Genomic DNA, 16,001 nt, shown 5'->3' on the forward strand with positions numbered 1-16,001 from the left:
CAACCTTCATAATTACATAAGATAAGCAATGAAAGTGGACAAAGTTCTGTGGGGGAAGAGACGTGGCTTGCTGTAGACTCATCAACATTAATTTAGGGTAACTAATAGAGAGGAAGACGTCAGATTTTGAAATACTTTTGAAAGTGCCAGTACACTTAAATTTTTACATGGCACGCATATATACGAAATCACCTACATTTTTCTGCGGACTATTCTGACTGGCCCATGAAGCCAAACTGTCTGCCAGAAATATGATTTTAGCTATAATGTCAATGAAATCGTTTTTCCTAGGAGAGAGCCATTCTACTCCCAACATTTCATTACAACTGAGAGTGAAGTTTGAGATTTTTCTCATCGCCCTTGACGTTAAGGGCTCATATTTGAAGATGATGTTTTCCCAATGATTTATTGATGAGGTTGCAGGCATTTATTAATGTATATTAAATAGATTGAGTTTTGAAGCAACCTCCTGGGATTATGTATCTTATGCTCTCTTATTGTGAGTTGGCGTGATTTCATAAACATGTAAATAATAACGACTCAGTGCAATGTAATCACATTTCAATTTAATTGGCAGTTATGACGTTTGAATCTACGATGTTTATTTTTTCGCGAAGAAGAGCACTAACTTTCTTCGACTACACAAGCTACTGCATTCGTGACACGAGTATCGGCAAGGAATATTCAGATACGGTCGCCAAAAGTTTTTGATGAATTTCTCCAAAGAATTATCTGCAATTGTTTATTTATACGGATATTTTGATCTGCAAGGGGAATGATCTCTCTGTCTGTAAATATTCATATCCCCTCCAGATATGTGCTACACATGGTAGAAACATTTGAGGAAATCCGCACGTTGGTACGATGTTATGGACGCAATATGCTCAACTGATTTAAATTTAAAATTTACAAATATATGACAATGGTAGATAATTCGAAGTACCAATCTAAATCCCACATTCAATGAAACTTTGCAGTTATTGTTAATATTCAAGTCATGTTCACCCCGAAGATTTCTGGTAAATGATCAGCCTGTGTAGTGACTTGAAATTCAGTCTGGTGTTGTTTATCTCTCATCTGTTATGACAAATTTAATAGACTTGCTTATGTAGAGGTCCAAATATTTGAGAAAAGCAAAAACAATGTTCCTGTGTTTAGCTGCGAGGCAGTAGATGTTAACAATTAGGCTATACATTTTAAACATTGTATATCAATTTCGCTGATTTATGGTTTACTAGCGAGAATATTATATATATTCATTTTCTATGAACATTCCCCATATTTTAACATTCGCAGATGAACTACTGCATATGTTTAATTTCATATTCAACATGTAATTGATACAAATATAGGGAAAATAATGTATGCAACGTAGCTGTCATTGCCACTGTCACAGAAATAAATATAAGTGATTTAGGTCTTACATAAGAATGGTATTTACCTGCTCTTTGTTTTCTGCTTGCAATGTTTTTTCTTCCAGCTCTCCGAGACTTCATCTGCTTCCAAAAGGTATTGGAAACATCACCGTAATTTTAATTATTTTATATTTATACTAAAAATCAGTTTTAAATTTCACTCAGATTAGATTACATATGAGTCCAGACATATGTGTTGGAGATATGTTTTCTCACGAAGCAGTGTTAAAACCACACTTACAGTCAAAACTACGTTTCGTCTTTGAGTTGTTATAGATATCTGTGACCAACTTTTTGACCAACTAGTTACTTCCCCTCACACGTAAAACATAGATGGAATTATAAATGATATAGAAGTGTACAGCTTCAATTTAGATTTTTATCACACTTTAGATATTTCTAGACGGTGTAGCATGTCCATAATAAGTGTGGTATTATTAATAATTGACGGAGTCTGTCCCACTCGGGGTAAGAGTTAAAGTGCTGTGACTATTTGTCGATGCACATGACAGTCACTCGGAGAACTTGCTAACAGCGACCTTGCTTCTACTTGTTAATTTGTTTATCCAAAGGAGTACGACAACACTGGCTTTCGAATGAGACCGGGTGCGCGGAACGAGGTTGGCGCATGTAGCCGTCGCGATGCCAACTGAGCACGGGTCCCGACCCGTCCCATCTCCTGCCCCCGCCAGCAACAGCGCAGTGGTCTGACGTCACAGCATCGTCACACTAGAGAGAGACCGAGAACACACTCCAACTACAAAGCAGGTCGGGGCTCGGTGACAATTACAAGAATGAGATACAATTCCTGTCTATTGTCTGGTACGGAAATAGTCGTGACGGGAACTTTGAAGAAACTCAAAAAGTGTGGTCACGCAACTACCTAGATACACTTCACCACGAAATCAGAGCTGTCAGTATGTGTATTTTGCTATTTTCAAAAAGGACTTTAATGAATAATTCCATAAAGAAATGAAACAGAGGATAAACAAATGGATTCATTATTAACACTGGAACACGCTGTGGCTATGGAAGCGACGCTAAAATAAATTTCTAAATTCAGTTACTTCCAACTTTCGTTATGTTTATAATCAATACGGATTAGTATTCCAAATAATAAAAATTATAAAATAATAATAATAATAATAATAATAATAATAATAATAATAATAATAATAATAATAATAATAATTTCCTTGTAATTTAACATCCAGTAACACATAGAAGGTTTTCATCTGCAAAATGATGGGAAAGGGTTGGGATTTAGAATGTAGCAAACGTATAATTAATTAACGTACAGCCCCAGTATTCGCCAATGTGAAAATGGGAAACCGCGGTAAATATCTTTAGGACTGCCGACGGTGAGATTCAAACCCAACGGTTCCGAATTCTAGCTCACAGTTACGCGTCCCGAGCCATCCGGTGATGGCAGTATTGACGTATCTGTAAATGGTGGCATGCACGCGGATCCCGAATCAAGCTTACCTGTTGGATCAGTGGTATTTCGCTAGTTTATATTTTATACCCTGTTTTCCTTTGTACACCATCAACACCACTACCAATAAAATCATAACCAAACCATCGTCATCATCATAACTGTTATGAACTTCCCATTTTCAGCCGATTTCAATGGTGCAGGATGATACTCACCTTTCTGTTTCCAGGAAAGTGATTTACGTCTTGAATGAGGTCGATAACGTTTGAGGTTGCTTAAATGCTACAAATCCGTGTCGTCGGCATTTTGTACATTAAAGAACTCCTATGGGATAAAATTCCGTCAACCTGGTGCCTCTTAAGGTTGACAGCTATTGAATCGACGCCAAGCATTATTAATAAATATTAATAAATCGATAATTAGTGAAATTTATAAATATTAGTAATAAAAGCAACGCATAATATATATGCAAGTTATATTATTATGATCTTTACCCTCTCCCTCTCTCTCCTTCACACATACGGAGATGCCGACCATTTCTTCTCTCCGAAAATGAATGTAGTGTAATAAATTATAGGCAGCGTAGGATTACCTTTATTACCCCTTGCAATCGTGAACATCAATTGTTTCTGGCCAGCAACTGGAAATCTTAATCCCACTACTCCTATGACATTCTTCCCAGTAATGGCCATTATTGCCTTTTGTCCTTAAAGGTCATTATTCCTGGAGTGTTGTTCCTTGAGCAGTTAGTGATGCATATTGTTTCGCTGGTTTAACAAACACAAACATATTCTTTAGGAGTCATGTCACGATTCTGGATTGGCCAGTGTAAGTTGGGAAATCCATCTGTCCACAAACCAGTACGACAGTACGCAACTAGTCAAATACTGTATGCATATTGTTCCCATATATTTCCCGGTGATGATGGTGATAGTATCGACGTATCTATGAATGGTAGTATGAGCATGGATTCAGAATCAACATTTTTCCCCAAGTACTAATCGTTTGGGGGCCGATGACCTTCGATGTTAGGCCCCTTAAAACAACAAGCATCATCATCATCACTAATCGTTTGGCCAAGTGAATCCTTACGCTGTAATTACACTTCCTTCAAGTTTCACTCTCAAATATTTCACTGCACTCGAACCGTACAACGGGATTGCTACATTGTATATAGTGATTGAAATCACACAATTCTTGGTCCACTTTCCACAACGTTCATTGAAAAGTATTCACTTTGTAATCAGCTGCTCGACCATGAAACACCAATCTGTTTAATACTTGGTCCACAGTTAGGAAGTAGGGTCCCGAATTTCACCGGTCGGTCCAGAATCGTTACATGAATCTTATGGAATGTATTTTTATTTTTTGAACGCAGAATTTTCCTGGGAACCACGGGTGAATTTTTCACTACATATTTGCTGATTTCCATGAGCCACTTTCTTTATAGCCAGACCGTTAATGTCTGCCTTTCAATGCGGCCTAGATTTCACGGTTTACTTATGGTTGTCATTTCACATTTCCTCTTCACATTCATATCGATAGTGCTGATCAAGCGAGTGGTGGCGCGGTTTGGGTCATGTAGCTGTTGGCTTGTATTCGGGAGATAGTGGATCCGAACCCCACTGTAGGCAGCCCAGAAGATGCCTTTCCGTGGTTTCCCATTTTCACACCAGGCAAATGCTGGGGCTGTACCTTAATTAAGTCCACGGCCGCTTCTTTCCAACTCCTAGCCCTTTCCTATTGCAACGTCGCCATAACACTCGTCTGTGTCGGTGCGATGTAAAAGCAATTTTTAATTCGTTTAAACTGTACTTTACTCGAGAAACATGTGAATGCTCAAAGTCTCCAGGACACATTTGTTACTGACTTAGCTGCGATTACCCTCACGTTTTTAAATTTTTAATACATGTTGCTTTCCGTCACACCGACACAGATATGTTCAGTGGATTACTTGCTGGCCTTCTACCTGGAAGCCTGAGGTTTGAATCGCGGTCGATTCTGGGTTGAGATTTTCGTCTGTGAAATCACGTGGCGTCAGGAAGTGCATCCGGCCTTAAACCCCCACCAAAAACTGAAATGACCCTGCGTGGCTCCAGCGACCCTAGAACAAACTTGGATGAGCTGAGGACTATTACCTTTTGTAATTCGATGCTGACTCAGTGTAGTGTGTTATTCGTTTAAATGGCTCAGGAGTACTAAGTTGATTTATTAGGCGCATATACGAGGCTATAAATAAATCACCAGTAATATTGATAGAAAGCAATATTTAATGAACTAACAAATACAATTTCATTACAGCCCTTCAATGCAGTCACCCGCTAAGTCTATTAGCACCGGGCGAGTTGGCCGTGCGGTCAGGGGCGCGCGGCTGTGAGCTTCCACCCGGGAGATAGTGGGTTTGAATCCCACTGTAGGCAGCCCAGAAGATGCTTTTCCAAGGTTTTCCTTTTTCCCAACAGGCAAATGCTGGAGCTGTACCTTAATTAAGTCCACGGTCGCTTTTATCCAACTCCTAGACCTTTCCTATCCCATTGTCGTCATCAGGCCTATCTGTGTCGGTGTGACGTAAAGCCACTAGCAAGAAACAATGTCTACTACCTTTTTCCAAATGTCGGAAAGCCGTTGGAGGCCGTTGGTAAGGCGTTCTCTGTTGATGAGAGCGACCGAGCGCCCTACTGCGTTGAGTTCAGATGCCACGTCAGGACATTGGTGGTCTCGGAGGGGTTCCTTCAACTTGGGAAACAGGTCGAAGTCACAAGGACTCATGTCTGGTGAGTACGGAGGGTGTTTCAAGACCTCCCAATGCTACCGTTGCAATAATAGCTTGACATCGTCTGCTACATGACAACGTGCGTTGTCGTGCAACACGATAGGGTAAATGAAATGGCGTATGGCTTTTAGTGCCGGGAGTGTCCGAGGACAAGTTCGGCACGCAAGATGCAGGTCTTTTGATTTGACACCCGTAGGCAACCTGCGCGTCGTGATGAGGATGAAATGATGATGAAGACGACACATACGCCCAGCCCCCGTGCCAGCGAAATGAACCAATTAAGGTTAAAAATCCCGACCCTGCCGGGAATCGAATCCGGGAGCCCTGTGACCAAAGGCTAGCACGCTAACCATTTAGCCATGGAGCCGGACACGATTGAGTGATCGTCTCGCAATAAATGTGGACGTTTGCACCGCATAGCCGGGCGCAGTTTTCACTCCAGAAATCGGCAAGAGTAGTGACGGGTGACGGTTTGTCCCTCAGGCACAGCAGACGGAGGAATAACATCCTGGTAGCCGTATGCCACAATCAGCATAAGCTTCACCTGACTCGATTCTGTCGAAATTTCTGTGGACGTGGCGAACCTGGGTGTTGCCATTCATTCGATTGACGGTTTAATTCAGGCTCGTAGGCTCGTGCCCACGCTCTCATCGCAGCGAAATTGTGCCCAGCCTGTCTTTCTTAAATTGTATTGCGTGACAGTGGGTGATCCACAATTAATCGACGAATGTCTGATTGAAGAGCATGACAGTTATTAGAGACAAATTTCCTGTTTATAGAAACAGATTTCTGGTAAGGAATTAGAAGTCCGTGACACTGTGACAGTGAAACTAATGACGAAGGCAGTGATTTCGATGCCACTGGGAGTATTACATTTCGAAACGATTATACAGTTGGTTGTATAACATCAAGTGAAAGCTCTGTCACCATCGACCACCAATCATGTAGTCACGTGAAAATGGAAATTGTGATACTTCGATCCCTTGCACCTCAAGGAAAATCAGTTGACAATCAGCGAAAGCGCCTCAATATTAAATTGGTTGTGAAGAATTATCGCATAACTAACAGTCGACACGTCTTATGCAAATGTGAAATAACACTTCGAGTTTTTGTAGGATGATGAGTGAAGGAACTGAAACAACAGCTATTGTAAATTATGGTGTCTTTTATGCAATTTCGAGGCACCTGAAAGCAGCTTGGATAATTCATGACCGTGCCCATAGAATTTTGGCAAGCATTCCCAGGATGAATTTCGATCCTTGGACAGCAAAATATTCCAGGTTACAATATCATGGGCTAAGAAGAAATTCAAAACTCAGCACTAAGTATCGACGAAAACTACCAAAGAAGAAGATGTTTTTATACAACAAGCAAAGACAATAGTTCAGAATATACGACAGTTTACTGAAGAATAACGCCAAAGCCCTTCGGAAATAATATATGCGGATTAATCACGATTCGATAAAGAAATACGATCTGGTAGGAGTTAGGAAGTTGCATATTTTTCCATAGTATATCATTAAAAAATATCGTAAATATACTTTTAGCATATTTCCTGGCTTACTGAAAAATATTTCTAAGTTACGGAAGTCATTTGCCATCTACTTAGGAAACTGGATTGCGTTCGAGAGATAGTGAGTTTGAATCCCACTGTCGACAGCCCTAATCATGGTTTTTCGAGGTTTCCCATTTTCACACCAGGTAAATACTGGGGCTGTACCTTAATTAAGGCTAGGGCTGCTTCCTTCTCACTCCTAGCCCTTCACTTTCCCATCATCGCCATAAGCCCTATCGGTGTCGGTGAGACGTAAAGCCAATTGTAAAAAAGGAGACTGGACTGTGAGTTCTCCTACAGGACCTACATCGAACGTGACACATTTCCGTCCATCTTAATGAGTGGCATAATCTCGTAAGAATATGTTCTTCATGAAATAGAACCCCTCACAGCACTTACCTCGAATGTATGGAGGTGAATTCAAAGATGGTGGGTGCTCGGGGAACGATGCCAAGCCTTATTGCAAAGACCTGCAAAATGCTAGGCATCTCTAACAATACCATAAAAGATATTGCAATCTCGGCATTTAAGATATTTGTCGCGATTTTACCAAATCACTTATATGCTACATAGCAATGTGTTATTGTCCTTAATCTCTTCAACTATTTTCCTATATTTTATCAGCAATAAACCATATTTTGTGTCTTTGTTATGCTTTGTCCCTGCGAATGCCTTGATCATTTGCAGGAAGCTAATAAAAATACCTGAAAATCATATCCCATGTATTTGTCGTTTGATGACTGTAAATTTTTAACAAACTGTATAATTATTATTGCGGGACGTATGTAATATGATCATTGACTGTAATTACTAATAAAAATAATTTATATATTTGAGATAATTTGGGTTTTAGATAACGTGTTTTCCGATTGGAGTGCTGTGTTTATAAATTGATCTTGCGAAACATTAAAAAATTCCATACAATTACAGTTGTATACTTCATAACCAATAATCTTAACTAAGGGTACTCTACTTACCTATGTAAATGTATTTGGCTATGTAGATCACATTTACCAGTTAGAAACACACGCACTATGTATTTATTTTCTGTCCGTATGCTACGCTAACATCTGCTAAGACAAGTTGTTTACCCTATAACCCAGTTCCTATACAAAGGATGCGTTATATGACTTGTCTATTTCAGGGTTCACTGCAGAGTTTTCGTGTTGGCAGTGTTTTCATCAACGAAGAGAGCTAGATGATAAAGCGTCAAGAAAAACCTCAGTTACCTAGAGCGTCTTGAATCATGTCAAGTGCACTTGAGGTACAGATCGTGGTTGTACGATACGCACGGCTGGCATTTAGTAATGATAGTTTTATTCAACTCTACATATTTTGCAAATAACTCACAGAACCATAAAAAGTAGTCGAAGCTGATAAATGCACGGTTCAATGTTCATGACAAAATCCGAAGATATCTCAAAGCAACATATAGGCCTAACGATTTTTTAGTCCCTCAGTGAAAAAATAGTTTTATCTAATATAATGACCACTAATGAGTGAAATCACTTAATGTTAGACACATTAATGTACAGTTAATCTAGTTGTTGTACACCCATCACTCACGGGTTGGATTTTGTACTTGAAGGTATGCCTGGAAAAACGGGTTAACCCACACTTTTTTAAAATCGAGGGAAAATGCTCCACTTTGTAGGTCTGCTTTATTGTATACATTGCAACATACAGTTAGAAACTGATATACCGAGAATGAAACAAATTTGAAGTGCAAATAATCTTTCGCCCCAGTGCGGCATGGGCTCTTCAGTTGGATAACGCACCTATCCATGAATTTTCTGGGGTAAATATAGTTAGGAAATGCAATAGACTTAGTATAATATGTTCAAAAGAGGTTAAGTAAAAGATTAAAATGAATACTCTTAAGAGAGTAGTAAATATAAATATTATTTTAAAATTGGAGATAGCTTTGTGGAGGTCGAAGAAGTTCAAACCGAGTGGATATGGGATCCTTAAAAACAGACCTAGCATGGAGCTATAGGATATCACGTATTCAATACGAAAACTAAATAAAACAGTGACATCAGTGGCGATGAGTTGAATCTGCAGAGTTTTAGTAATACTAATACAACACGATTTGAAATAATAAATTAATTACATTGTGCAATGTGCACTTAGTTTTGAAAGAAATGAAATGTCCAGAAAGCTTCCCATTTTCCCAGTTTAGCACCATTTCAAAGTTTCCAGGAAGAAGAAAAAATGGTTCTCTTGGAATATAACTCCCTATAGTCATTGAGGCTTATAATATATGTTGATAACATTTTGAGGTTGCCTGCTGTCATTTCTTGATGGATGCAGTACTTTTGCATAATCACTTGGCACAGGCCAGAGTAAAGTGTAGCTTCCACTGAAGACCCGGTCTCACCCATGGCTGTGACTATATGAAAGCTAGTGGGGTATGGATGGTGCTAAGTAATGACATTCAGAGCACGACTAGTGCGTGTGGGTGTTATGAAAGGTGTTGCCCATAGGGTTAGTCGTGCTGCCGTAGCACATTCTGGCCCAGTGGGGAAAGCAATGGCAAATTACCTCACTCCTCATCTTGCCTAGTACGCCTCATTTTGGTGCTCCCATTGGTTTTTGCGTTTTCCTTATAAATGCATAACCATTGATGGTGCTATTTGAGGATCCAACCAGCCTCTATGCTGATAACCAGACAGACAGACAACATTTTGAGGAACATTTCCACAATCATCTGTATTACTTCCGCTCAGAATTAAAAGACAAAACACTCATCAAAATATAAAAAGTAAGTAGTATTTTGAATACTGTAGTTAGTGATTTCCCAATATATTATTACAATGTGCACAAATCCCTTCGAAGGTCGCTTGAAATAACCCCATTTTATTACACATTACGTGCATACGTATACTAATTTGTAAAGTTTACATTTCATTCCGTGGCACTTCAATTAACATTTTTATGAAGCGACTGAGGACCAATGACCTACATGTTAGGCCCATTTTAACAACAAACGTACGTATTCTTATACATTTCAGTTGAGTTTCTGGAATTTATTACGGTGAAAATGTATTTCATATCAGATGATAAAATATATCTCGGCGGGGTCTTTCATCCTCAGATGTGTTATTCAAAATTCCACCATTCATTTCAGGAGTGAGTTCTCGGGAAATCGTATTCCTTACCATTTTATAATAGCGAGTTGACGATTCCATATGCCTATATCCTTCCTAGGCATAGCATTGTGTTGAATTCAAAACAACGAGTTTTTGCCGTATATTGATCCTTTCACCCGAGGAATCTTCCTAATTATTTTATATCTGATTGAATTATATATGTCAAGGAATATACCTGATGATAGAAAACATGGATAAAGCATGAGTAGTTCGCCATCATGTAAAACTGATTCAAGAAATGTCGCTTGAGGGACCTCGGAAGCGAGCAGCGCTATTAAATGTATATGTTTGTATAACATTATATTTCTCTTTAACCATTGCATATATTATTGCATTTAATCTTCACATAGTTAAGCATTCGTGTGTACGTATACATATTATATTTTACCTTTATGTCAATATGAACATTTCACAAAAAACATTACAACATCTTTGGTCTTTTCCTTAGAAAATGTACATCGTCCTTGGTTCAAACGATACCCTCTGTTGGCAAGGATGTACTGAGGTGTGAATATTATTAGACTCAACTCTATTTTTTATTATTTCCATTGTCGCATTACTTATTACGTACGGGAGTCTCACTGTAGCACAAAGTGATTTACGTTCATTTTTATGGGCAGGTAAAAAGGAAGCATATAAAACGGTTGTGTGATATTTTGCATTATTTGAGCGCTGATATGATTCGCTGTGTGTTGTACAATTTACTAAGAAAACGCTCGGAAACTGATGATGTACATTTGTCAACAGACCAAATAGAAAGATACACTTTATTTTTGTCTACCCAAACGAGGTACATTACGCACAAGTTGTTACATCCACCTTCTCAACACAATCTCCTTGTAACTGTATGCACTTTTGCCATCGATGTGTCAGTCTCTCCAGACCTTCCTGAAACCATTCTTTCGGAGTGCTGCATACCCATGCCGTGACACCTGTGTCCATTTCTACAAAATCCGCAAAACGGCGACCACGCAGAGGTTTCTTCATGTTCCCGAACAGGTGATAAACACTTGGTGCCAAGTCGGGAGAGTATGGTGGGTCTGGTAGCACTGTGAATCCCATTTGATCAATTGTTGTTCCGTTTGTGGCTCATAGTAATGGAGACATGTCTCATCACCAGTCACAAGCCTAGCCATGAAGTCGGCTGGATCTTGATCATGGCGTTGCAAAAGTTCTCTGCATACGTCCACACGCCTCTGCTTTTCGTCTGCAGACAAGAGTCTAGGCACCCAGGTGGATGACACCTTCCCCAGATGTAAATGGCCGTGCACGATCCTCTGCAGGGTGTTTCGGCTAATTTTCGTGGCTGCCTCCATTTGCGTAAATGTGCTGCATTTGTTTCCTTGGATGGCCTGTTCGACCCGGGCAATGTTGGCTGGTGTTGACACTGTCACATTCCTTCCAGAACTGGTTCCCTTGTCCACCGATGTGCGCCCTGTTTTCCAACCTTCCACCCAGTTTTAAACTGTTTTCCGTGACGGTGCATGTTCTCCACAGACTGTCACCAACCGCCGATGAATTTCTCCAGTGGTGACGCCTTCTTTCCATAGGAACCAAGTCGTATAGCGCTGTCCCTGAAGGTTGCTTTCCTTGTTGTCTGCTCCTACGCTGACAGTCTTGTTATGAAATGGTTATGGCGAGTGCATTCGTTTGCCCCTGTGCATGTGCTGCTACCAAACGGTGGAACAAGACACTAGTTACACGTCACCACCTTCAAAGCGAAATGTGAACCGTACCCGTACATAAAAAATAAAGCGTAAAACAATATAGTACGCCCCTCGTGTAATCTCAAAGTGATATTTTAAAAATTATGAATAATGCAGGTCCGACTGTGTGGTGTATTGGTTAGCGTGGTTAGCTGCCACCCCCAGAGGCCCGGGTTTTATTCGCGGCTCTCCCACGAAGTTTGAAAAAGTGGTACGAGGGCTGGAACGGGGTCCACTCAGCCTCGGGAGGTCAGCTAAGTAGAGAAAGTTTCGATTCCAACATCAGCCATCCTCCAAGTGGTTTTCCGTGGTTTCCCACTTCTATACCTGGCAAATGCTGGGATGGTACCTAACTTAAGGCCACGGCCGCTTCTTTCCTCTTCCTTGTCTATCCCATCCAATCTTCCCATCCCCCCATAAGGCCCCTGTTCATCATAGCAGATGAGGCTGCCTGGCCGATGTACTGAACCTCCTTCCGAGTTGTATCACCTGACCGAAATTCTCACGCTCCCAGACACTGCCCTTGAGGCGGTAGAGGTGGGATACCTCGCTGAGTCCGAGGAAAAATCAACCCTGGAAAGTAAACAGATTAAGAAAGAAAGAAAGATGAATCATGCAGCATTTCACAAATTTTGTAAGTCGGATTAGTATTTGACTGAAAGACAGGGAGTTCCATGGTACATGTTAGAAGGACAAGTGAAAACAAAATTTAAAAATAAGGCAGTTTTAATTTTTATCTTCTCCTTTGAATCAAATGTTCTAAATTTTCATACCTGTGTATTTATCTCCTGAAATAAAATAATTGTTCTATTTTGCTGCACGAGCAACAAAAATCTGCCTTACCCATGAAAGAAAACATCACTATCTTTCAAAGCACTTAACTCAAAAGCATAAATCAGTCGATAGGAAGGCATGTTTTTCTGTAATATTGGCTGAGAAAAAGGGACGTTTCCTTATTAAAGTGTACTTTTGAAAAAAATGAATTTGGAGATAACATTTTTGCTTTGACAATTTACCTCTGTACATTCCTGGTGAATAATCATAATAGTTCGCTTCCACTGACGCATTCTACTTGCAACTTTCCCTTTTTCTACACTAGTTTCCTCTAATGGTACCTGGTCAGCATTCTCTACGTGAGATGCACACTCCTAGTTAGTACTTTTTTGCAGTGCAGTTGTGTTAAAATATGATTTTAGGGCCCAATCCTTCAGGAACTTTAAGCATGACAAATGGATTCTCATTAAAAGTTACTACAGTAGCACGCTCGCTAATCAGCTGATGTTATACTCTACAAAGGTAATGTAAACTCGTCTCCTCGTCCCGATGTAGCGCAGCTCTTTTCAGGCACACCCCCAATCGAGGTGAGCTGCATGTATCATTCCAAACATATACCAGCCCCCCTGCCATTCTTAAATTTCTGGCAGCACCGGGAACCGAATCCGGGCCTCAGAGGACGGGACGTAATATTGCTAAGCGTTACGCTTCGGAGATGGACAATACAAAAGCGGGATTTTGTAACCCTTTCCAAATGCAGTTACTAAACTTCCATGTAGATGCGTAGGTCGAGTCAAAATTCACGGCAACTTTTTTTCTCGCGAACAGGAGACAACATGGATAATCTAAGATATGCATTTGGAAACGTACGGTATGTACTTGCGTATGATGCCACTAGATGGTGTATGTAAACAACAGTGTGGGCCTAAGCATGTCCCCAAGTTCAGTGTGTGTGTGAGAGCGTCACAAAATGGAAGTCATCAAGCAGGAGCAACGATCGTATATTAAAATAGCAGTTCTCCGCGGCAGAAATGCACGCCCAAGTCCCCAAAGTCAAGAAGCCATTACGTGCTAACAAAGAGGACATCGTATCAGTATTTGGGAGAGAGGTATCACACGGTAGCGATACACATTCAGCGAATGGTATCTGGCGCCTGCGCCAGCACTGGCAACGCACAGTGGAAACCTCGGGTGATTATTTTGAAGGTCTGTAACGAGTAGAGACCTGTCCTTTGTACGTAGTCTTGTGTATTTGCTGTGTATCCCATAATAAAACAATGTTTACGAATGGCCAGTGTTCTGTCACTTTCCCACGAGAATCTCCTGAAATCAGAATTTGTGTTCAGGCATTATGCATAAGTACATGCCCTATATTTCCAAATTCATATCTTAGATTTTCTGTGCCCTCTCCTGTTCGCGAGTAAAAAGAACTTGCCATGACTTATGACTCGACCCTCCTATCTTTGCAGTAGCCTATTTTCTTATCTGTCAAATCTCTATATTCAGTTTATTTTAAAACGAATGTTGTATTTCAAATAGAAAAAGAGTTTCATTTGATGTAAAAATATCTAGTTTTTACTTGGAGCTTTCACGTTTTTGCCAGGAGGGCTGAACGAAGTAAGTACAACAAATGTTAACAATGCCATTCCATTTGACCTTTCCCCTCGTCTTCATCATGTTAAATAACTCGAAGGTACGGTAATGAAATAAATGATAAAGCATGAAAAAAGTGAAGGAAGAGAGAACCACCTTGTAACGACCAGCATCGCAGCTGAATTCCAATGTTGTTAGAGACGCTAGTATTCTTTCACACTTCGAAAATATTACCCTAAAATGCCGATATTTGGTAGATATAGTTGACTTACACACTACTGAAGGAAACTCCCTATTCTGATGACCCCGATGGTCATTATCTCTTTTCTTGAAGGGGATCCTTTTCACATGTAGATTATTATGAGTTGCAGTATGCCTACCCAACATGCTCATGTCATCCAATACAGACATTTGCTTTACGTTCCACTAACTACTTTTGCGGTTTTCAGGGACACAGAGGTGACGGAATTTAGTCCCGCAGGAGTTCTTTTACGTGCCAGTAAATCTACCGACACTAGGCTGACGTATTGGAGCACCTTTATATACCATCGGACTGAGCCAGGATAGATCCTGCCAAGTTGGGATCAGAAGGCCAGCCCCTCAACCGTCCGAACCACTCAGCCCGGCTCGACATTTGCAAAAGGAATGACACACTATGAAGGAGCCATCGCATGTGTACGTAAGTGTATACATGCACACATGACATGGTAGTATAAAGCAAACTTCAGAATGTTATATCCCACCAAACATTTATTGCAGGATGGCTAACACTTGCAGGATGAATTTCGTACGGTGTTAGACCACTCAATGCAAGGAGACAGACGACGATGCGCTTGACATGGAAGCTTACAGGCGTTGGATTTTCTCCTGAGGAAGATCCTGCCACAGCTGGTTCAACTGAACATCAAATCTGCCGTAGTTGTTTCAGACCGAAGTTGCCGTCTAAACGGATCCCAAACGTTCTCAACTGTCGAGGGATCTGGAGACCCCACTGGCTAAGAAAGCATGTTCACATTACTAAAGGAAGCCGGAGATGCCTGTGCTGTGTGAAGCAGGGCATATTCCTGCTGGAAAATAGAATTGTCGAGATACATCATGAATAGATACACACACCGTCGCACATTTTTCCAGGATGCAACACCACGCCATCAGGGTTCCTTCAGTCACCACGTGAGACATTGTCCCTATGGAATTCATGTAGCATGAGGTTTGGGCTCTTTCAGGTCTTGGACATCCTAGAGAGGTGTTTGAAGGTAGTTGACTTTAGGACCAGGATATATTTGTCGCATAGTTCAATGAGGCATTTTCCGTTCTCTTATGGGTTGATTAATGGCCCACTATCGTGCGATATTTTTTTCCTTGTCGAATTACGTTCAGTGTTGCCAACTTAGCGGATTTTCCGCAAAATTTGGCGGAATTAGAAGCCTGTCGGCGGACAAATATATCATTTCGCGGACAGCGGATTTTTTGACGGAATTCTAGATTTATTATAGCAGAATTCAGTGTTTTATCCATTTTACGTTTTTAAAAAGTCTGTACTCCAGTCTGTCTCCAGGCTATTCCGTATTTCTTATCAGGAGCTAGCAGTCACATGAGGA

The 16,001-nt window shown here is 40.5% G+C and overlaps 1 protein-coding gene across 2 annotated transcripts in view; it reads right to left on the reverse strand.

The window, feature by feature from the left end:
* Nucleotides 1-2,048, reverse strand: part of LOC136863237 (fibronectin type III domain-containing protein 5) — an 862,231-nt gene extending 860,183 nt beyond the window's left edge. For both annotated transcript variants that reach the window (XM_067139622.2, XM_067139621.2), the window contains exon 1: nt 1,442-2,048. The gene's annotated coding sequence lies outside the window, so the exon portion shown is untranslated. The remainder of the gene's footprint in view (nt 1-1,441) is intronic.
* Between the last annotated feature and the right edge of the window lie 13,953 nt (nt 2,049-16,001).

The sequence above is a fragment of the Anabrus simplex genome, chromosome 2, assembly GCF_040414725.1.
Source record: "Anabrus simplex isolate iqAnaSimp1 chromosome 2, ASM4041472v1, whole genome shotgun sequence".
NCBI classification, from domain to species: Eukaryota; Metazoa; Arthropoda; class Insecta; order Orthoptera; family Tettigoniidae; genus Anabrus; species Anabrus simplex.